Here is a 23,940-nt window from a genome sequence, read left to right on the forward strand (position 1 = left end):
TTTTGCAGTCAGTTTTTATGTTCCCAGCAAGCTTCCTCTCATACTCTATTTTACCCCTCTTAAGTAAACCCTTTGTCCTCCTCTGCTGAATTCTAAATTTCTCCCAGTCCTCAGACTTGCTGCTTTTTCTGGCCAATTTCTATGCCTCTTCCTTGGATTTAACACTATCCTTAATTTCCCTTGTTAGCCACGGTTGAGCCACCTTCCCCGTTTATTTTTACTCCAGACAGGGATGTACAATTGCTGAAGTTCATCCATGTGATCTTTAAATGTTTGCCATTGCCTATCCACCGTCAACCCTTTAAGTATCATTTGCCAGTCTATTCTAGCCAATTCACCTCTCATACCATCGAAGTTCCCTTTCCTTAAGTTCAGGACCCTAGTCTCTAAATTAACTTTGTCACTCTCCATCTTAATAATGGTCACTCTTTTCCAAGGGGCCTCGCACAACAAGATTGTTAATTAGTCCCTTTTCATTACACATCACCCAGTCTAGGATGGCCAGCCCTCTAGTTGGTTCCTTGACATATTGGTCTAGGAAACCATCCCTAATACACTCCAGGAAATCCTCCTCCATCGTATTGGTACCAGTTTGGTTAGCCCAATCAATATGTAGATTAAAGTCGCCCATGATAACTGCTGTACCTTTATTGCACGCATCCCGAGTGAAGTTTCGGTTATATACTGGGTGCAGCACAAATGTACCTGTGACCCGAGGACCTCTGACGGTAGTGCCCCTGTGGGTGGGCAGACCTTATGTACGCACATTACACTCTCCCCTCCGCCTCACTTGCCCCCTCATTCTCTCCCCCACACTCTCCTCTCCCTCACTCTGCCCCTCACTCTCCCCCTCACTCTCACCCCCCCTTTACTCCACCCCCACCCCCCCTCCCCCAGCACTCCCCCCTAACTCCGCTCTGTCACAGGGTCGGACCCTGAGCTGTAAGAAGACAAGGATTTGATGGAGGGTGATCAATCCTTTATTGAGTGTTTGGGAGCAGGGATGAGTGGAGCCTGGGCGAGTGCTGGGCACTTGTTGAGTGTGAGAGTGAGGAGAGGTGGACACAGTGTGTCTCGGAGTGTCGCTCAGTCACGTTCCTCTCCATCGCCGGAGGCCTAGCTCATTTTACAGCAGCTGCAAAGGGAGAAAATGGAGTTAAGGAGCAGTTTGAGGGAGGCTTCCCCACGGCCCTCGGTCCCAAAGGGTGTTTGTGGGGTGTGTGAAACGGTGTGTGACCCCACACTGATAACTCTTCCTCATTCTCCTTCCTTCCCTCTCTCCGTTCCCCATCCCTCCCCCACCCTCACTCACCCTCCCCGTCCCCTCCCCCACCCTGCCCGTTCCCCTCCCCCACCCTCCCTGTCCCCCACCCCCACCCTGCCTGTCCCCCTCCCCCACCCTCCCTGTCCCTCACCCCTACCCTGCCCGTCCCCCTCCCCCACCCTCCCTGTCCCCTCCCCCACCCTGCCCGTCCCCCTCCCCCACCCTCCCCCAACCTCCCCGTCCCCTCCCCTCCCCCACCCTCACTCACCGTCCCCGTCCCCTCCCCCACCCTGTCCGTCCCCCTCCCCCACCCTCCCTGTCCCCCACCCCCACCCTGCCTGTCCCCCTTCCCCACCCTCCCCCAACCTCCCCGTCCCCTCCCCTCTCTCTCTTCCCCCAGTCTCTCTCTCTCTCTTCCCCCAGTCTCTCTCTCCCCCGTCTCTCTCTCTCTCGCTCTCTCGCTCTCTCTCTCTCTCCCCCAGTCTCTCTCTCACTCTCTCTCTACCTCCCCCTGTCTCTTTCTCTCTCTCCCCCCAATATATCTCTCTCGCTCTCTCTCGCTCTCTCTTGCTCAGTTGGCCTCAGTGCCCCAGTGGGCCTCAGTGTCTGGGCCCGCCGCTGCTGACCATGTAGTGTCGCCCCCTGCTGGTCTGTGGATGCCAGGCGTACTGCATCCCATGGTTGAATCGGTCTGCACCAGGGCCCAGCCGATGAGGAACGGGCTGTGGGGGCACTGAGGGGGAGGGTGGCACTGGGGAGACAGAACCGAGCCTGGGTCACAATCACTCTCCCCCCCTCACCCCCGGGGAGAGGGCAGTGTCTGGGCACCCCCCACCCCCGGGGAGAGGGCAGTGTCTAGTCCTCCCCCCCTCCCGGGGAGAGGGCAGTGTCTAGTCCCCCCCCGCCTCCCGGGGAGAGGGCAGTGTCTAGGCCCCCCCGGGGAGAGGGGCCGAATGTCTCCATCCTGTGCACTGAGAGTTACTGAGACAGCTGTTCACGTTCTTTGTCCCGACAATGGTTCAATCTGTAATGTAATGTATTTCCTTACACTGAGAAATCGGAGCATTGAATGCCTACGAGAATATCGCTGGCGGGGCAGTCGTACTGGCAGTAACCATCGACTCCATCCACTTGACAATTAATGACAGGAGTTCCTGACAAAGAGAAAACAACAAATCACAATTAACACAGGCCCCTGAGCTCCCTCCCAGCATGGGGTTAGATACAGAGTAAGGCTCCTTCTACCCTGTCCCATCAAACACTCCCAGGGCAGGTACAGTGGGTTAGATACAGAGTAAAGCTCCCTCTACACTGTCCCATCAAACACTCCCAGGGCAGGTACAGGGGGTTAGATACAGAGTAAAGCTCCCTCTACACTGTCCCATCAAACACTCCCAGGGCAGGTACAGTGGGTTAGATACTGAGTAAAGCTCCCTCTACACTGTCCCATCAAACACCCCCAGGGCAGGTACAGGGGGTTAGATACAGAGTAAAGCTCCCTCTACACTGTCCCATCAAACACTCCCAGGGCAGGAACAGGGGGTGAGATATAGAGTAAGGCTCCCCCTACACTGTCCCATCAAACACTCCCAGGGCAGGTACAGCACGGGGTTAGATTCAAAGTAAAGCTCCCTCTACACTGTCCCATCAAACACTCCCAGGGCAAGTACAGGGGGTTGGATACAGAGTAAAGCTCCCTCTACACTGGCCCATCAAACACTCCCAGGGCAGGTACAGGGGGTTAGATACAGAGTAAAGCTCCCTCTACAATGTCCCATCAAACACTCCCACGGCAGGTACAGCACGGGGTTAGATTCAAAGTAAAGCTCCCTCTACACTGTCCCATCAAACACTCCCAGGGCAGGTACAGGGGGTAAGATACAGGGTAAAGCTCCCTCTACACTGTCCCATCAAACACTCCCAGGACAGGTACAACACGGGGTTAGATATAGAATAAAGCTCCCTCTACACACTGTCCCATTAAACACTCCCAGGGCAGGTACAGCAAGGGTTAGATACAGAGTAAAGCTCCCTCGACACTGTCCCATCAAACATTCCCAGGGTAGATACAGCATGGGGTTAGATACAGAGTAAGGCTCCCTCTACACTGTCCCATCAAACACTCCCACGGCAGGTACAGCACGGGGTTAGATACAGAGTAAAGCTCCCTCTACACTGTCCCATCAAACACTCCCGGGCAGGTACAGCAAGGGTTAGATACAGAGTAAAGCTCCCTCTAAACTGTCCCATCAAACCCTCCCAGGGTAGGTATAGCAGAGGGTTAGATACAGAATAAAGCTCCATCTACACTGTCCCATCTAACACTCCCAGGGCAGGTACAGCACGGGGTTAGATACAGAGTAAAGCTCCCTCAACACTGTCCCATCAAACACTCCCAGGACATGTATATGGGGTTAGATACAGAGTAAAGCTCCCTCTACACTGTCCCATCAAACCCTCCCAGGGCAGGTACAACAGGGGGTTAGATGTAGAGTAAAGCTCCCTCCACACTGTCCCATCAAACACTCCCAGGGCAGGTACAGCACGCGGTTAGATACCGAGTAAAGCTCCCTCTGCACTGTCCCGTCATACAATCCCAGGGCAGGTACAGGGAGTAAGATACAGTGAAAAGCTCCCTCTGCACTGTCCCATCAAACACTCCCAGGACAGGTACAACACGGGGTTAGATACAGAGTAAAGCTCCCTCTGCACTGTCCCATCAAACACTCCCAGGGCAGGTACAGGGGGTTAGATACAGAGTAAACCTCCCTCTACACTGTCCCGTCAAACACTCCCCGGGCAGGTACAGGGGGTTAGATACAGTGTAAAGCTCCCTCTACACTGTCCCATCAAACACTCCCAGGACAGGTACATGGGGTTAGATACAGAGTAAAGCTCCCTCTACACTGTCCCATCAAACCCTCCCAGGGCAGTTACAGCAGAGGGTTAGATACAGAATAAAGCTGCATCTACACTGTTTAATCAAAGACTCCCAGGGCAGGTACAGTGGGGTAGATACAGAGTAAAGCTCCTTCGACACTGTCCCATCAAACACTCCCAGGGCAGGTACAGCACTGGGTTAGATACAGAGTAAACCTCCCTCTACACTGTCCCATCTAACATTTCCAGGGCAGGTACAGCAGAGGGTTAGATACAGAATAAAGCTCCATCTACACTGTCCCATCAAACAATCCCAGGGCAGGTACAGGGGGTTAGATATAGAGTAAAGCTCCCTCTACACTGTCCCATCAAACACTCCCACGGCAGGTACAGCACGGGGTTAGATTCAGAGTAAAGCTCCCTCTACACTGTCCCATCAAACACTCCCGGGCAGGTACAGCAAGGGTTAGATACAGAGTAAAGCTCCCTCTCAACTGTCCCATCAAACCCTCCCAGGGTAGGTATAGCAGAGGGTTAGATACAGAATAAAGCTCCATCTACACTGTCCCATCTAACACTCCCAGGGCAGGTACAGCACGGGGTTAGATACAGAGTAAAGCTCTCTCTACACTGTCCCACCAAACACTCCCAGGGCAGGTACAGCACGAGGTTAGATACAGAGTAAAGCTCCCTCTGCACTGTCCCATCAAACACTCCCAGGACAGGTACAACACGGGGTTAGATACAGAGTAAAGCTCCTTCTACACTGTCCCATTAAACACTCCCAGGGCAGGTACAGGGGGTTAGATACAGAGTAAAGCTCTCTCTACACTGTCCCACCAAACACTCCCAGGGCAGGTACAGCACGAGGTTAGATACAGAGTAAAGCTCCCTCTGCACTGTCCCATCAAACACTCCCAGGACAGGTACATGGGGTTAGATACAGAGTAAAGCTCTCTCCACAATGTCCCATCAAACACTCCTAGGGCAGGTACAGGGGGTTAGATACAGAGAAAGGCTCCCTCTACACTGTCCCATCAAACACTCCCAGGGCAGGTAAAGCAAGGGTTAGATACAGAGGAAAGCTCCCCCTACACTGTTTAATCAAACACTCCCAGGGCAGGTACAGTGTGTTAGATACAGTGTAAACCTCTCTCTACACTGTCCCATCAAACACTCCCAGGGCATGTACAGCACGGGTTAGATACACAATAAAGCTCCCTCTACACTGTCCCATCTAACACTCCCAGGGCAGGTACAGCATGGGGTTAGATACAGAGTAAAGCTCCCTCCACACTGTCCCATCAAACACTCCCAGTGCAGGTACAGCACGTGGTTAGATACAGAGTAAAGCTCCCTCTGCACTGGCCCATCAAACACTCCCAGGGCAGGTGCAGCACGGGGTTAGATACAGAGTAAAGCTACCTCTAAACTTTTTAATCAAACATTCCCAGGGCAGGTACAGGGGGTTAGATACAGAGTAAAGCTAGCCTGCACTGTCCCATCAAACACTCCCAGGGCAGGTACAGGGGGTTAGATACAGAGTAAAGCTAGCCTGCACTGTCCCATCAAACACTCCCAGGGCAGGTACAGGGGGTAAGATACAGTGTAAAGCTCCCTCTACACTGTCCCATCAAACACTCCCAGGACAGGTACAACACGGGGTTAGATACAGAGTAAAGCTCCCTCTACACTGTCCCATCAAACACTCCCGGGCAGGTACAGCAAGGGTTAGATACAGAGTAAAGCTCCCTCTAAACTGTCCCATCAAACACTCCCAGGACAGGTATATGGGGTTAGATACAGAGTAAAGCTCCCTCTACACTGTCCCATCAAACCCTCCCAGGGCAGGTACAACAGGGGGTTAGATGTAGAGTAAAGCTCCCTCCACACTGTCCCATCAAACACTCCCAGGGCAGGTACAGCACGTGGTTAGATACCGAGTAAAGCTCCCTCTGCACTGTGCCGTCATACAATCCCAGGGCAGGTACAGGGGGTAAGATACAGTGAAAAGCTCCCTCTGCACTGTCCCATCAAACACTCCCAGGACAGGTACAACACGGGGTTAGATATAGAATAAAGCTCCCTCTACACACTGTCCCATTAAACACTCCCAGGGCAGGTACAGCAAGGGTTAGATACAGAGTAAAGCTCCCTCTATACTGTCCCATCAAACCCTCCCAGGGTAGGTATAGCAGAGGGTTAGATACAGAGTAAAGCACCCTCTACACTGTTTAATCAAACACTCCCAGGGCAGGTACAGGGGGTTAGATACAGAGTAAAGCTCCCTCGACACTGTCCCATCAAACATTCCCAGGGTAGGTACAGCATGGGTTTAGATACAGAGTAAAGCTCCCTCTACACTGTCCCATCAAACACTCCCGGGCAGGTACAGCAACGGTTAGATACAGAGTAAAGCTCCCTCTGCACTGTCCCATCAAACACTCCCAGGGCAGGTACAGGGGGTTAGATACAGAGTAAACCTCCCTCTACACTGTCCCGTCAAACACTCCCAGGGCAGGTACAGCAGAGGGTTAGATACAGAATAAAGCTCCATCTACACTGTTTAATCAAAGACTCCCAGGGCAGGTACAGTGGGGTAGATACAGAGGAAAGCTCCTTCGACACTGTCCCATCAAACACTCCCAGGGCAGGTACAGCACTGGGTTAGATACAGAGTAAACCTCCCTCTACACTGTCCCATCTAACACTTCCAGGGCAGGTACAGCAGAGGGTTAGATACAGAATAAAGTTCCATCCACAATGTTTAATCAAACACTCCCAGGGCAGGTACAGGGGGTTAGATACAGAGTAAAGCTCCCTCTACACTGTCCCATCAAACACTCCCATGGCAGGTACAGCACGGGTTAGATACAGAATAAAGCTCCCTCTACACTGTCCCATCAAACAATCCCAGGGCAGGTACAGGGGGTTAGATATAGAGTAAAGCTCCCTCTGCACTGTCCCATCAAACACTCCCACGGCAGGTACAGCACGGGGTTAGATTCAGAGTAAAGCTCCCTCTACACTGTCCCATCAAACACTCCCGGGCAGGTACAGCAAGGGTTAGATACAGAGTAAAGCTCCCTCTCAACTGTCCCATCAAACCCTCCCAGGATAGGTATAGCAGAGGGTTAGATACAGAATAAAGCTCCATCTACACTGTCCCATCTAACACTCCCAGGGCAGGTACAGCACGGGGTTAGATACAGAGTAAAGCTCTCTCTACACTGTCCCACCAAACACTCCCAGGGCAGGTACAGCACGAGGTTAGATACAGAGTAAAGCTCCCTCTGCACTGTCCCATCAAACACTCCCAGGACAGGTACAACACGGGGTTAGATACAGAGTAAAGCTCCTTCTACACTGTCCCATTAAACACTCCCAGGGCAGGTACAGCACGGGGTTAGATACAGAGTAAAGCTCCCTCTACGGTGTCCCATCAAACACTCCCAGGGCTGGTACAGCACGGGATTAGATACAGAGTAAAGCTCCCTCTACACTATCCCATCAAACAATCCCAGGGCAGGTACAACATGGGGTTAGATACAGAGTAAAGCTCCCTCTACACTGTCGCATTAAACACTCCCAGGGCAGGTACAGGGGGTTAGATACAGAGTAAAGCTCCCTCTACACTGTCCCATCAAACACTCCCGGGCAGGTACAGGGGGTTAGATACAAAGCCAAGCTCCCTCTACACTGTCCCATCAAACACTCCCAGGGCAGGTACAGGGGGTTAGATACAGAGTAAAGCTCCCTCTTCACTGTCCCATCAATCAAACCCCACACAATGTTGGATCCAGGGTGACTGGGGGGTGAGGGGGATATTGGGACGGTGGGCTACCTCGAAGGTCAGATCCCGCTGGGGAACAAGCTGTATTGAGGCCTGGGACCTCGCGACACAAGACTCACCTTCCATCTGATGTACTGCGAGCAGCATCAGGAGAGCAATGGCCAGATACTTCATGGTGGATCGTGGAGCTTGAAGACCTTGTGAGCGTTGGGTCCTTGTGGAGGATTGAGAGCTTATCCCCGGATTGTCTTTATACTTTGTCTAAAGGGGGAAATAAACAAGGTGATGTTTGAGGAGAGAGGTTGAGCAATTCACAGAAACTACCCGGGGAATTCCCATGGCCATGGACAATTCTGGGATCCAACCACTTCCTGCCCATCCACATTATTTCAGCTCCTCACAACAGGTTCTGCCGCCTCTCATTAGCGAGGGGAATTCACGGCGTAAACAACACAAACATCAAACTCAATATCAAACCACACACAGGTTCATCGGCCACAGGGAAATGAAAGAGGCGATTATCCAGGTTGCTGCAATTACACAACAGGAAATCATTCTTCAACCTTTCTCACCATGTGGGTGACACTGGGAATATTGTCCACTGCAATTGCAACCTGTGTAACCATCAGCTCCTCCAAAACTGGGCAGCCCCGTGTCCTAAGTCACACCCAGTCCCACTCACCCATCGCCCCCTGTGACCCGTGTCCTAACTCACACCCAGTCCCACTCACCCATCACCCCCTGTGCCCCGTGTCCTAACTCACACCCAGTCCCACTCACCCATCACTCCCTGTGCCCCGTGTCCTAACTCACACCCAGTCCCGCTCATCCATCACCCCCTGTGCACAGCGCCCCGTGTCCTAACTCACGCCCAGTCCCACTCACCCATCACCCCCTGTGCACACTGCCCTGTGTCCTAACTCACACCCAGTCCCGCTCATCCATCACCCCCTGTGCCCACCGCCCCGTGTCCTAATTCACACCCAGTCCTGCTCACCCATCACCCCCTGTGCACACTGCCCTGTGTCCTAACTCACACCCATTCCCGCTCACCCATCACCCCCTGTGCCCCATGTCCTAACTCACACCCAGTCCTGCTCACCCATCACCCCCTGTGCCCCGTGTCCTAACTCACACCCAGTCCCGCTCACCCATCACCCCCTGTGCCCCGTGTCTTAACTCACACCCAGTCCCGCTCACCCATCACCCCCTGTGCCCCGTGTCCTAACTCACACCCAGTCCCACTCACCCATCACCCCCTGTGTTCACTGACCTACATTGGCGCCCAGTACGGCAACGCCTCGATTTCAAAATTTCTCATCCTTGTGTTCAAATCCCTCCAAGGCCTCACCCCTCCCTGTCTCTGTAATCTCCACCAGCCCCACCCCTCGAGATCTCTGCGCTCCTCCGATTCTGGCCTCTTGAGCATCTACGGTTTTAATCGCTCCCCGTAACCCTTTACTCCCCGATCGCTCAGAAAGCTGTCTATCTCTGCCTCAATGGCCCCCTCCTCTTCTCTGGCACTCTGAGGGCCCACAGTTCTGCAACTCCCCTGCTCTTGTATTCCATGCCTCGGATAAGAATGGGAGAAAGGCAGATCGTTCTTCTAAAGTCCTGTCCCCTCAGTACAGATTCACACGAGGCATGTGGTGAAGACAAGGTCACTCTGGACCTGCACCTTTATTTCACAGCTCTGGAATGCTGTACTTGCCTGAGACTTGTCCTTATATACCTGTCTCTTGCAAGTGCACCCCTGGTGGTAAGTTATGCTGGTGGTTACAGGTCATATCTTATTACAGTCATGTATAGCATGTTAGGATACAGTTATATATAATAATGTAAGATCACCCTCCCCCAAGGTCTTATTGTCTTTATAGGTTCAGTCTCTCAGGTGGTCTATGCTCTCGCGTGGAGCGTCTTAGTTGTGGTTCAGTTGTTTGCCTTGGTGTCTGTTTTTCTTTGGGTGTGGTTGCTGGTATCTCGCCTGGGCTGTCTGTTTCGATTGGTGTGATTGTTGTTGACTCGCCTGGGCTGTCTGTTGGGATTGCCCTTTCCTCAGGTTGTTCCCTCTGTCTGTCCACCAGGTGTGGTGCGAGTTCCACATTGTAGTCTGCCTCTGGTTCCGCAGTGTTGTTGGTAAGTCTGCTTTTGACTTGGTCTACATGCCTCCGGCAGGTTTTGCCATTGTCCATTTGTACTACCAGTAGCCTGTTTCCTTCCTTGCCCGTTACTGTCCCTGCAAGCCATTTGGGACCCCTGCCATAGTTTAGTCCCCTATCTCCCCCTCGAATTTCTGTCATGGTACTCAGTCAGCTTACGGAGCTTTGCCTCAATGATTTCGTGCATGTCTGGGAGGATTAATGGGAGCCTTGTTTTTAAAGTCCTTTTCATCAACAGTTGCGCGGGGGGGATCCCAGTCAGTGAGTGCGGATGAGATCTGTATGCCAGCAGCAGTCATGACAGGCGACCCTGCAGCGTGGGACCTTGGATTTTAAGCATGCTTTGTTTAATGATTTGCACTACTCTCTCCGCCTGGCCATTGGAGGCCAGCTTGAACGGTGCCGTCTTGACGTGATTTATGCCGTGGTCAATTATAAAGTCTTGGAATTCTGCGCCGGTGAAGCACGGACCATTGTCACTGACCAATATGTCAGGGATTCCGTGCGTTGCAAACATGGTTGCGAGGTTCTCCACAGTGGTGGAGGTTGTGCTCGAGTTTAAAATGGTGCATTCGATCCACTTTGAAAATGCATCTCCAACTACGAGGAACATTTTGCCCATGAATGGGCCCGCATAGTCTATGTGCACCCGCGACCACGGTTTGGTAGGCCAGGGCCAGGGGCTCAGGGGGGTCTCCCTGGGGGCATTGCTGAGTTGGGCACAAATGGTGCACCTTCGGACGCAGAGCTCCAAGTCCGCGTCAATGCCAGGCCACCAGACGTGGGATCTGCCTATGGCCTTCATGAGAACGATCCCCGGGTGCTCGCGGTGGAGCTCCCGGACAAATGCCTCTCCGCCTCGCAGAGGCATGACTACTCGGCTGTCCCACATCAGGCAGTCTGCCTGTAGTGATAGCTCATGCATGCGCCTATGGAAAGGTTTGATCTCCTCGGGGCAGGCATCGCAAGCCTCTGACCAGTCACCGGTTAGGACACATCTTTTTACTAGGGATAACGTGGGGTCGCTGGCCGTCCAGGCTCTGATTTGGCGAGCCGTCATGGGCGAACCTGTGGACTCAAAGGCATTGATTGCCATGACTATCTCACAGTCCTGTTTGTCAGACCCTTCCGTGGTCGCCAGGGGTAGCCTGCTAAGCGCGTCGGCACAGTTGCCTGTGCCTGGTCTGTGCCTTATGGTATAGTCGTAGGACGCCAGCATGAGTGCCCACCGTTGAATTCGCGCCGAGGTGTTGGCGTTTATTGCCTTGCTCTCGGATCGGAGGGACGTGAGGGGCTTGTGGTCAGTTTCTAACGTGAACATGGCCCCGAAAGGGTATTGGTGCATTTTTTTGACACCATACACGCACGCGAGCACCTCCTTCTCTACCATTCCGTACCCGCGCTCCGCCCGCGAAAGTGACCTGGAGGCATAAGCTATGGGTTGTAACTTGCCCGCACTATTGACATGTTGCAAAATGCACCCGACCCCATACGCTGACGCATCGCATGTGAGAACTAGCTTTTTACCTGGGTCAAAGAAAGTCAAAACACTGTTGGAACACAGAAGGTTGCGTGCCTTATTGAAGGCGCGTTCCTGGGCGTCCTCCCAAAACCAATCGCACCCCTTCCTGAGTAGCACGTGGAGAGGCTCCAGCAGCGTGCTTAAGTTCTGCATAAAGTTCCCAAAGTAATTGAGTAGCCCGAGAAAGGCGCGCAGTTCTGAGACATTTCAGGGCCTGGGTGCCAGGCGAATTGCTTCTGTTTTGGACTCTGTTGGGCGGATTCCATCAGCGGCAATCCTTCTGCCCAAAAATTCAACCTCGGGTGCGAGAAGCAGGCACTTGGATTTCTTGACTCGTAGGCCTACCCGATCCAACCGCTTTAGTACTTCCTCCAAATTACGGAGATGGGACTCGGTGTCCCTGCCCGGGATAAGTATGTTGTCTTGAAATACAACTGTCCCCGGGATGGACTTGAGCAGACTCTCCATGTTGCGCTGGAATATGGCAGCTGCCGACCTGTTGCCGAATGGGCATCGATTGTACATGAAAAGGCCTCGATGTGTGTTGATGGTGGTGAGTAATTTGGATTCCTCGGTCAATTCTTGCGTCATATACGCAGATGTGAGGTCTAGTTTTGAGAAAAGTTTACCTCCAGCCAATGTGGCAAATAAGTCCTCCGCTCTGGGCAGCGGGTACTGGTCCTGTAGGGAGACTCTGTTTATGGTAGATTTGTAGTCCCCACAGATTCGTACGGATCCATCAGGCTTCATGACTGGGATGATGGGACTTGCCCAGTTGCTAAATTCCACAGGTGATATAATGCCTTCCCGCAGAAGCCTGTCTAGTTCGTGTTCAATCTTTTCCCTCATTACATAGGGTATAGCTCGGGCCTTGTGATTGACCGGTCTAGCATCCTGTGTGATGTAGATTTTGACTTTGGCCCCTTTGAAAGTGCCCACACCTGGCTGAAAGAGATGTTCAAATCACTTTATAACTGTTGAGCAGGAGGTCCGTTCCTCTAATGACATGGCATGGACATCATCCCATTTCCAGTTTAGTTTTGCCAGCCAGCTTCTCCCCAGCAGTGCTGGGGGGTCTCCGGGGACAATCCACAGGGGAAGTCGGTTCACTGTCCCTTTGTGTGTGACCGAGAGCATGGCGCTGCCGAGGACTGGGACGATTTCTTTGGTATAGGTCCTTAGTTTGGTATTCACCCTTGTGAGTTTTGGTCTGTCTCTTTTATGCGGCCACAGTTGTTCAAATTGTTGAGTGCCCATGAGAGATTGACTCGCTCCCGTATCCAGCTCCATGTTGACAGGTATCCCGTTGAGTAGGACCCTCATCATTATAGGAGGTGTTCTGTTGTAGGAGCAGCGGCCATTGATCGTGTTGACCCGCTGTACATCGGTGTCCCGGGTTCTGTCCCCACCATCTTCTGGTCAGCTTTCCGACCCATCCGATTTGTATACCAGCCGAGCTGCCCTTTTTTTGCACATGCAGGCCAAATGCCCTGTATATTCACAGTTCCTGCAAACAGTCTGCTGAAATCGACATCCCCTTGCCGAGTGCCCACCCCCACACCTCCAGCACAGACCTGTTCCATTATTCAAAGTGTTCCCAAGGAATGAGCTGCGTCTGGCTGATCTCTCTTGAGCTTCTCTCAGTTTGTAGTTGATTGCTCACATTGTGGGTTGATGAGGTGTGAACGGCCGTTCCTGTGGCCCTTGATGGCTTCTGCCTGCTGTCGAGAGCCTGTTCTCCCGGTTTTGTCTGTGTGTGGGGGTAGCAGCTTGTTTAGTGTTGTGAACTTCTTGTTCCAATATTTCGTTAGTTGTCGTACCTGCATTGTAAATCAACCTCGTTTCTTCTTCCCCTACCAAGAATGTCTGTGCAACCAGTGCCGCTGCCTCTAAGGTCAGGTTCTTGGTCTCTATGAGCTTTTGGGATATGCCTGCGTGGCCTATTCCTTCAATGAAAAAGTCTCTCAGCATTTCTCTCCTCAGTTCATCGGAGAACTCACATAAACTAGCCAACCTCTGAAGTTCCGCCACGAAGTCGGGTATGCTCTGGCCCACACAGCGTCTGTAGTTGTAGAACCTGTGTCTGGCCATGTGTAGGCTGCTCGCTGGCTTCAGGTGGTCTCTTACCAGTGTGCTCAATTCTTCAAACGACTTGCTTGCTGGTTTCTCGGGTGCCAGCAGATCCTTCATTAAAGCGTATGTTTTCGAGCCACAGCTGGTCAAGAGATGGGCTCTTCTCTTGTCTGCCTTATCGTCGCCTAACCAGTCTTTGGTTACAAAGCTTTGCTGGAGCCTTTCTATAAAGTCCTCCCAATTGTCTCCCGCATTGTACTTTTCATCTGATCCGTTGTTCGCCATTCTGTGGACTCTGTAATCCCGTAACCCGTCGCCACTGTAAAGTCCTGACCCCTCAGTACAGATTCACACGAGGCATGTAGTGAAGTCAAGGTCACTCTGGACCTGCACCTTTATTTCACAGCTCTGGAATGCTGCACTTGCCTGAGACCTGTCCTTATATACCAGTCTCTTGCCCTTATATACCCTGGTGGTAAGGTATGCTGGTGGTTACAGGTCATATCTTATTACAGTCATGTATAGCATGTTAGGATACAGTTATGTTTAATAATGTAAGATACATGATACTCTCTGTCTCTCTCTCTCTCTCTCTGTATCTCTCTTTCTCTCTGTCTCTCTCTCTCTGTCTCTGTTTCTCTCTCTCTCTCTGTCTCTGTCTCTCTCTGTCTCTCTCTCTCTGTCTCTCTCTCTCTGTCTCTGTTTCTCTCTCTCTCTCTGTCTCTCTCTATCTCTGTCTCTGTCTCTCTCTGTCTCTCTCTCTCTGTCTCTCCCTCTGTCTCTCTCTCTGTGTGTCTCTCTCTTTCTCTCTCTCTCTGACTCTCTCTCTCTCTGTCTGTCTCTCTCTCTCTGTCTCTGTCTCTCTCTCTCTGTTTCTCTCTCTCTGTCTTTCTGTCTTTCTCTCTAACTGTCTCTCTCTCTCTCTGTGTCTCTCGCTCTCTCTCTGTCTCTGTCTCTGTTTCTCTCTTTCTCTCTGTCTCTCTCTCTCTCTCTCTCTCTGTTTCTCTGTCTCTCTCTGTCTCTCAGAGGTTATCCACTTTGGTCGTAAAAACAGAGAGACAGACTATTATCTGAATGGTGACAGATTAGGAAAAGGGGAGGTGCAACGAGACCTGGGTGTCATGGTACATCAGTCATTGAAGGTTGGCATGCAGGTGCAGCAGGCGGTTAAGAAAGCAAATGGCATGTTGGCCTTCATAGTGAGGGGATTTGAGTACAGGGGCAGGGAGGTGTTGCTACAGTTGTACAGGGCCTTGGTGAGGCCACACCTGGAATATAGTGTGCAGTTTTGGTCTCCTAACTTGGGGAAGGACATTCTTGCTATTGAGGGAGTGCAGCGAAGGTTCACCAGACTGATTCCCGGGATGTTTGGACTGACATATCAAAAAAGACTGGATCAACTGGGCTTGTATTCACTGGAGTTTAGAAGAATGAGAGGGGATCTCATAGAAACGTTTAAAATTCTAATGGGTTTAGACAGGTTAGATGCAGGAAGAATGTTCCCAATGTTGGGGAAGTCCAGAACCAGGGGTCACAGTCTAAGGATAAGGGGTAAGCCATTTAGGACCGAGATGAGGAGAAATTTCTTCACCCAGAGAGTGGTGAACCTGTGGAATTCTCTACCACAGAAAGTTGTTGAAGCCAATTCACTAAATAGATTCAAAAAGGAGTTAGATGAAATCCTTACTACTAGGGTGATCAAGGGGTATGGCGAGAAAGCAGGAATGGGGTACTGAAGTTGCTTGTTCAGCCATGAACTCATTGAATGGTGGTGCAGGCTCGAAGGGCCGAATGGCCTACTCCTGCACCTATTTTCTATGTTTCTATGTTTCTCTCTCTTTCTCTCTTTCTCTCTGTCTCTCCCTCTGACTCTCTCTCTCTTTCTCTCTGTCTCTCCCTCTGACTCTCTCTCTCTGTCTCTCTGTCTCTCTCTCTCTCTCTCTCGTCTCTCTCTCGTCTCTCTCTCTGTCTCTCTCTCTCTCGTCTCTCTCTCTGTCTCTCTCTCTCTGTCTCTCTCTCTCTCTCTGTCTCTCTCTCTCTGTCTCTCAGTCTCTCTCTCTGTCTGTCTGTCTCTCTCTGTCTCTCTCTCTGTCTGTCTGTCTCTCTCTCTCTCTCTCTGTCTCTCTCTCTCTCTCTTTCTCTCTGTCTCTCTCTCTGTCTCTCTCTTCTGTCTGCTCTCTGTCTCTCACTCTGTCTCTGTCTCTGCCTCTTTCTCTCTGTCTCTGCCTCTTTCTCTCTCTGTCTCTCTTTCTCTGTTTCTCTGTCTGTCTCTCTGTCTGTCTCTCTGTCTGCTCTCTGTCTCTCTCTCTCTATCTCTCTCTCTGTCTCCCTCTCTCTCTCTGTCTCAGTTTTTAACGTGAAGTTGGGGTAATCACTGCCCTTTGGCTTGATAATAAAATGCCTCTGTGTGTTGCTGGATAACTGATCGAGGGGGTGGGCAGTGGGGTAATACCCCTCACCCTGGGGGTGGGCAGTGGGGTAATACCCCTCACCCTGGGGGTGGGAGATGGGATAATACCCCTCACCCTGAGGGTGGGCAGTGGGGTAATACCCCTCACCCTGGGGATGGGAGATGGGATAATACCCCTCACCCTGAGGGTGGGCAGTGGGGTAATACCCCTCACCCTGGGGATGGGAGATGGGATAATACCCCTCACCCTGAGGGTGGGCAGTGGGGTAATACCCCTCACCCTGGGGATGGGCAGTGGGGTAATACCCCTCACCCTGGGGGTGGGAGATGGGGTAATACCCCTCACCCTGGGGGTGGGCAGTGGGGTAATACCCCTCACCCTGGGGGTGGGAGATGGGGTAATACCCCTCACCCTGGGGGTGGGCAGTGGGGTAATACCCCTCACCCTGGGGATGGGCAGTGGGGTAATACCCCTCACCCTGGGGGTGGGCAGTGGGGTAATACCCCTCACCCTGGGGGTGGGAGATGGGGTAATACCCCTCACCCTGGGGGTGGGCAGTGGGGTAATACCCCTCACCCTGGGGATGGGCAGTGGGGTAATACCCCTCACCCTGGGGGTGGGCAGTGGGGTAATATCCCTAACCCTGGCGGTGGGCAGTGGGGTAATACCCCTCACCCTGGGGATGGGCAGTGGGGTAATACCCCTCACCCTGGGGATGGGCAGTGGGGTAATACCCCTCACCCTGGGGATGGGCAGTGGGGTAATACCCCTCACCCTGGGGATGGGCAGTGGGGTAATCCCCCTCACCCTGGGGATGGGAGATGGGGTAATACCCCTAACCCTGGGGGTGGGAGATGGGATAATACCCCTCACCCTGGGGGTGGGCAGTGGGGTAATACCCCTTACCCTGGGGGTGGGCAGTGGGGTAATACCCCTCACCCTGGGGGTGGGCAGTGGGGTAATACCCCTCACCCTGGGGGTGGGCAGTGGGGTAATACCCCTCACCCTGGGGGTGGGCAGTGGGGTAATACCCCTCACCCTGAGGGTGGGCAGTGGGGTAATACCCCTCACCCTGGCGGTGGGCAGTGGGGTAATACCCCTCACCTGGGGGATGGGGTAATACCCCTCACCCTGGGGATGGGGGATGGGGTAATAACCCTCACCCTGGGGGTGGGCAGTGGGGTAATACCCCTAACCCTGGCGGTGGGCAGTGGGGTAATACCCCTCACCCTGGCGGTGGGCAGTGGGGTAATCCCCCTCACCCTGGCGGTGGGCAGTGGGGTAATACCCTCACCCTGGAGGTGGGCAGTGGGGTAATACCCTCACCCTGGAGGTGGGCAGTGGGGTAATACCCTCACCCTGGCGGTGGGCAGTGGGGTAATACCCCTCACACTGGCGGTGGGCAGTGGGGTAATACCCTCACCCTGGGGGTGGGCAATGGGGTAATACCCCTCACCCTGGCGGTGGGCAGTGGGGTAATACCCTCACCCTGGAGGTGGGCAGTGGGGTAATACCCTCACCCTGGCGGTGGGCAGTGGGGTAATACCCCTCACCCTGGAGGTGGGCAGTGGGGTAATCCCCCTCACCCTGGCGGTGGGCAGTGGGGTAATACCCCTCACCCTGGCGGTGGGCAGTGGGGTAATACCCCTCACCCTGGTGGTGGGCAGTGGGGTAATACCCTCACCCTGGAGGTGGGGGATGGGGAATACGAATTAATGGAGAGGTACGCTGGGCTGGATCATATTTTTCCTTCGGCCGACTCACTCGTTGGCCCTGGGCTGCTGTGCTGCCGTGCGGCACGGACTACCATTGTGCCGGGAGAGGGGTGGGGAGGGTCAGAGGGGAGGGGGATGGGAGGGGGAGAGGGAGCTGAGGGGTGAGGGGAGGGGAAGTGGAGGGGGAGAGGGAGGAGTGTGAGTGGGGAGTGGAGGGGGAGGGGGGAGGGGGAGTGGAGGGGGAGGGGGAGGTGGGAGGGAGGGGGACCAGTACAAACCGGACGGTCTGCACCTGGGCAGGACCGGAACCAATGTCCTAGGGGGAGTGTTTGCTAGTGCTGTTGGGGAGGAGTTAAACTAATATGGCAGGGGGATGGGAACCAATGGAGAGAGACAGAGGGAAATAAAATGGGGGCAGAAGCAAAAGATAGAAAGAAGAAAAGTAAAAGTGGAGGGCAGAGAAACCCAAGGCAAAAATCAAAAAGGGCCACATTACAGCAAAATTCTAAAGGGACAAAGGGTGTTAAAAAGACAAGCCTGAAGGCTCTGTGCCTCAATGCGAGGAGTATTCGGAATAAGGTGGATGAATTAACTGCACAGGCAGCAATTAATGAATATGATATAATTGGCATCACGGAGACATGGCTCCAGGGTGACCAAGGCTGGGAACTCAACATCCAGGGGTACTCAACATTTAGGAAGAATAGACAGAAAGGAAAAGGAGGTGGGGTAGCGTTATTGGTTAAAGAGGAAATTAACACAACAGTAAGGAGGGACATTAGCCTGGATGATGTGGAATCGGTATGGGTGGAGCTACGAAATACCAAAGGGCAGAAAACGCTAGTGGGAGTTGTGTATAGACCACCAAACAGTAGTAGTGAGGTTCGGGACAGCATCAAACAACAAATAAGGGATGTGTGCAATAAAGGTTACAGCAGTTACCATGGGCGACTTTAATCTACATATAGATTGGGCTAACCAAACTGGTAGCAATACGGTGGAGGAGGATTTCCTGGAGTGTATTAGGGATGGTTTCCTAGACCAATATGTCAAGGAATCAACTAGAGAGCTGGCCATCCTAGACTGGGTGATGTGTAATGAGAAAGGACCTGGAGTATTGTGTACAGTTTTGGTCTCCTAACTTGAGGACACATTCTTGCTGTTGAGGGAGTGCAGCGAAGGTTCACCAGACTGATTCCCGGGATGGTGGGACTGACCTATCAAGAAAGACTGGATCAACTGGGCTTGTATTCACTGGAGTTCAGAAGAATCATAGAATGATGCAGCACACAAGAAGGCCATTCAGCCCATCACACCTGTGCTGGATCTTTGAAAGAGCTATCCAGTTAGTCCCACTCTTCTTTCCCCATAGCCCTGTCATCTTTTTTCCCTTCAAGTATTTATTCAATTCCCTTTTGAAAGTTACGACTGAATTTTCTTCCACTGCCCTTTCAGGCAGTGCAGTCCAAATCACAACCACTTGCTGCATAAAAATGTTTTTCCTCATACTGCCTCTAGTTCGTTTGCCTATCACCTAAATCTGTGTCTACTGGTTACTGGCCCATCGACCACTGAAAACAGTCTCTCTCTTTTTACTCTATCAAAACTATTCATGATTTTGAACACCTCTATCAAATCTTCTTTTGACCTTCTCTGCTCCAAGGAGAATAACCCCCGCCCCGCCAGTCTCTTCACATAACTGAAGTCCCTCACCCCCAATATCATCCTAGCACCCACCCCCTTTAAAAATGTATCATTTCGTTTATATTGCCTCTCCTCATTCTCCTACCAAAATGTATCATTTCACAGCATTAAATTTCATTTGCAATGTGTCAGCCCATTTCATCAGTTTGTCGATGTCCTCCTGAAGTCTGTTACTATCCACCTTATTTAATCACAAATCAAATCCTCTATTTAGTGCATCAGCTGTATTCAAATAAGGTCTTACCTACCCAGCTTATATTTTAACTCTAACCTAATGGACTGCAAATTTTTGCTTTCTTTTTGTCAGACTGTTTACAGCCTTGTAAATACATTAGCCAGCCCAGGTGAGATCCATTATTCATATCTTGCAATTCAGTATTCTAGATACCATGTCACATCTGGAAACACTCACGCTGATACATCTTCAACAACATGAGCAGGTGCGCAGATATAAAATACAGTCCATGTGTTAAAAACAGCACAATGTTGAAAGCTGGATTTGTTTGCACACAGTAAACAAAACAAAGTTAGCTTTATTTTTTAAAAATAGGTTGGGTCACTGCCCCCCCGCCCCCAGTAAAATGCAATATTTATGAAATACTAAGCAAGCTATTTTAAGGTATTTAACTATTATAAAATCTTTTGAACTCCAACTGTAAACTTTTTCGAGTGTAACACTGAGATAGTCCCTTGATTACAGGTGCATTTCAACTTTCCCAAAATGCAAATCCACAGTAAGCAATCTGCTTTGCCTAACTGATGCTATCACATTCAGTGTCAGCCTTGAGCCTCAATCTGGTAAAGTGCTTGTAGCGATTATGTAGAAGGCAATTAACACAACTGCTAAAATCCTAATGAAGCTCCATCACTGAACAGCCAACTAACAGAGGCATTCATTTACCATTTCGGCATGCTGGCTACAGAGATGACAGATCAGATCGGCTTATAGAGTAAAGTAGTAACATATTTCTTCTTGCACTGATGGGTGGCACGAAGAACCATCACGCCATCTTTTATAGAAAGTGCATATAGATGATTCAGCATCACATGGTTCGGTTCAGGGAGTAAAGCAGGATCACATGAAATGTGTGTGTCCTTGTTGAGAATGACCTGGAGCAGAATGAGAGGGGATCTCATAGAAACGTACAAGATTCTGACGGGTTGAGACAGGTTAGATGCGGGTAGAATGTTCCCGATGTTGGGGAAGTCCAGAACCAGGGGTCACAGTCTAAGGATAAGGGGTAGGCCATTTAGGACTGAGATGATGAGAAACTTCTTCACTCAGGGAGTTGTTAACCTGTGGAATTCCCTGCCGCAGAGAGTTGTTGAGTCCAGTTCATTGGATATATTCAAGAGGGAGTTAGATATGGCCCTTACAGCTAAAGGGATCAAGGGGTATGGAGAGAAAGCAGGAAAGGGGTACTGAGGGAATGATCAGCCATGATCTTATTGAATGGTGGTGCAGGCTCGAAGGGCCGAATGGCCTACTCCTGCACCTATTTTCTCTGTTTCTGTTTCTATGTAAAAGGGGAAGTAAACAATTGAGGAGAGAGGTTGAGCAATGCACAGAAACTACCCGGGGAATTCCCATGGCCATGGACAATTCTGGGATCCAACCACTTGCTGCCCATCCACATTATTTCAGCTCCTCACAACAGGTTCTGCCGCCTCTCATTAGCGAGGGGAATTCACAGCGTAAACAACACAAACATCAAACTCAATACCTGACCTTGAGTGACGTGAGAAAATGCCCGGATGTTTAATGCCCCAAATGTAAAGTTGATCAAACCACACACAGGTTCATCGACCACAGGGAAATGAAAGAGGTGATTATCCAGGTTGCTGCAATTACACAACAGGAAATCATTCTTCAACCTTTCTCACCATGTGGGTGACACTGGAAATATTGTCCACTGCAATTGCAACCTGTGTAACCATCAGCTCCTCCAAAACTGGGCAGCCCCGTGTCCTAAGTCACACCCAGTCCCACTCACCCATCACCCCCTGTGACCCGTGTCCTAACTCACACCCAGTCCCACTCACCCATCACCCCCTGTGACCCGTGTCCTAACTCGCACCCAGTCCCACTCACCCATCACCCCCTGTGCCCCGTGTCCTAACTCACACCCAGTCCCACTCACCCATCACCCCCTGTGCACCGTGTCCTAACTCACACCCAGTCCCACTCACCCATCACCCCCTGTGCCCCGTGTCCTAACTCACACCCAGTCCCACTCACCCATCACCCCCTGTGACCCGTGTCCTAACTCACACCCAGTCCCACTCACCCATCACCCACTGTGACCCGTGTCCTAACTCACACCCAGTCCCACTCACCCATCACCCCCTGTGCCCCGTGTCCTAACTCACACCCACTCCCTCTCACCCATCACCCCCTGTGCCCCGTGTCCTAACTCACACCCAGTCCCACTCAAACATCACCCACTGTGCCCACTGCCCCATGTCCTAACTCACACCCAGTCCCACTCACCCATCACCCCTTGTGTCCTAACTCACACCCAGTCCCACTCACCCATCACCCCCTGTGCCCACTGCCCCATGTCCTAACTCACACCCAGTCCCACTCACCCATCACCCCCTGTGCCCCATGTCCTAACTCACACCCAGTCCCACTCAAACATCACCCACTGTGCCCACTGCCCCGTGTCTTAACTCACACCCAGTCCCACTCACCCATCACCCCCTGTGCACCGTGTCCTAACTAACACCTAGTTTCACTCACCCATCACCCCTTGTGCCCCGTGTCCTAACTCACACCCAGTCCCGCTCACCCATCACCCCCTGTGCCCCGTGTCCTAACTCACACCCAGTCCCACTCACCCATCACCCCCTGTGCCCCGTGTCCTAACTCACACCCAGTCCCAATCACCCATCACCCCCTGTGCCCCGTGTCCTAACTCACACCCAGTCCCACTCACCCATCACCCCCTGTGCCCCGTGTCCTAACTCACACCCAGTCCCGCTCGCACATCACCTCCTGTGCCCCGTGTCCTAACTCATACCCAGTCCCGCTCACCCATCACCCCCTGTGCCCCGTGTCCTAATACAAACCCAGTCCCACTCACCCATCAACCCCTGTGCCCCGTGTCCTAACTCACACCTAGTCCCACTCACCCATCACCCCCTGTGCCCCGTGTTCTAACTCACACCCAGTCCCGCTCATCCATCACCCCCTGTGCCCACTGCCCCGTGTCCTAACTCACACCCAGTCCCACTCACCCATCACCCCCTGTGCCCCGTGTCCTAACTCGCACCCAGTCCCGCTCACCCATCAACCCCTGTGCCCCGTGTCCTAACTCACACTCAGTCCAACTCACCCATCACCCCCTGTGCCTCGTGTCCTAACTTACACCCAGTCCCACTCACCCATCACCCCCTGTGCCCCGTGTCCTAACTCACACCTAGTCGCACTCACCAATCACCCCCTGTGCCCCGTGTCCTAACTCACACCAAGTCCCACTCACCCATCACCCCCTGTGCCCACTGCCCCATGTCCTAACTCACACCCAGTCCCACTCACCCATCACCCCCTGTGCCCCGTGTCCTAACTCACTCCCAGTCCCACTCACCCATCACCCCCTGTGCCCCATGTCCTAACTCACACCCAGTCCCACTCAAACATCACCCACTGTGCCCACTGCCCCGTGTCTTAACTCACACCCAGTCCCACTCACCCATCACCCCCTGTGCACCGTTTCCTAACTAACACCTAGTTTCACTCACCCATCACCCCTTGTGCCCCGTGTCCTAACTCACACCCAGTCCCACTCACCCATCACCCCCTGTGCCCCGTGTCCTAACTCACACCCAGTCCCACTCACCCATCACCCCCTGTGCCCCGTGTCCTAACTCACACCCAGTCCCGCTCGCACATCACCTCCAGTGCCCCGTGTCCTAACTCACACCCAGTCCCGCTCACCCATCACCCCCTGTGCCCCGTGTTCTAATGCAAACCCAGTCCCACTCACCCATCAACCCCTGTGCCCCGTGTCCTAACTCACACCTAGTCCCACTCACCCATCACCCCCTGTGCCCCGTGTTCTAACTCACACCCAGTCCCGCTCATCCATCACCCCCTGTGCCCACTGCCCCGTGTCCTAACTCACACCCAGTCCCACTCACCCATCACCCCCTGTGCCCCGTGTCCTAACTCGCACCCAGTCCCGCTCACCCATCACCCCCTGTGCCCCGTGTCCTAACTCACACTCAGTCCCACTCACCCATCACCCCCTGTGCCTCGTGTCCTAACTTACACCCAGTCCCACTCACCCATCACCCCCTGTGCCCCGTGTCCTAACTCACACCCAGTCCCACTCACCCATCACCCCCTGTGCCCCGTGTCCTAACTCACACCCAGTCCCGCTCACCCATCACCCCCTGTGCCCCGTGTCCTAATTC

General features: G+C 52.6%; 1 long non-coding RNA gene across 1 annotated transcript; it reads right to left on the reverse strand.

The window, feature by feature from the left end:
• Positions 1-957: 957 nt before the first annotated feature.
• LOC139255437 (uncharacterized) lies at positions 958-8,193 on the reverse strand. Its single transcript, XR_011592045.1, has 3 exons — positions 8,057-8,193; positions 2,313-2,418; positions 958-1,135 (listed from the first exon to the last, which is right to left on the reverse strand). It is a non-coding gene; the product is annotated as an uncharacterized lncRNA (long non-coding RNA).
• Positions 8,194-23,940: the final 15,747 nt, after the last annotated feature.

This window comes from Pristiophorus japonicus, unplaced genomic scaffold (assembly GCF_044704955.1).
Source record: "Pristiophorus japonicus isolate sPriJap1 unplaced genomic scaffold, sPriJap1.hap1 HAP1_SCAFFOLD_607, whole genome shotgun sequence".
Lineage (NCBI taxonomy): Eukaryota > Metazoa > Chordata > Chondrichthyes > Pristiophoridae > Pristiophorus > Pristiophorus japonicus.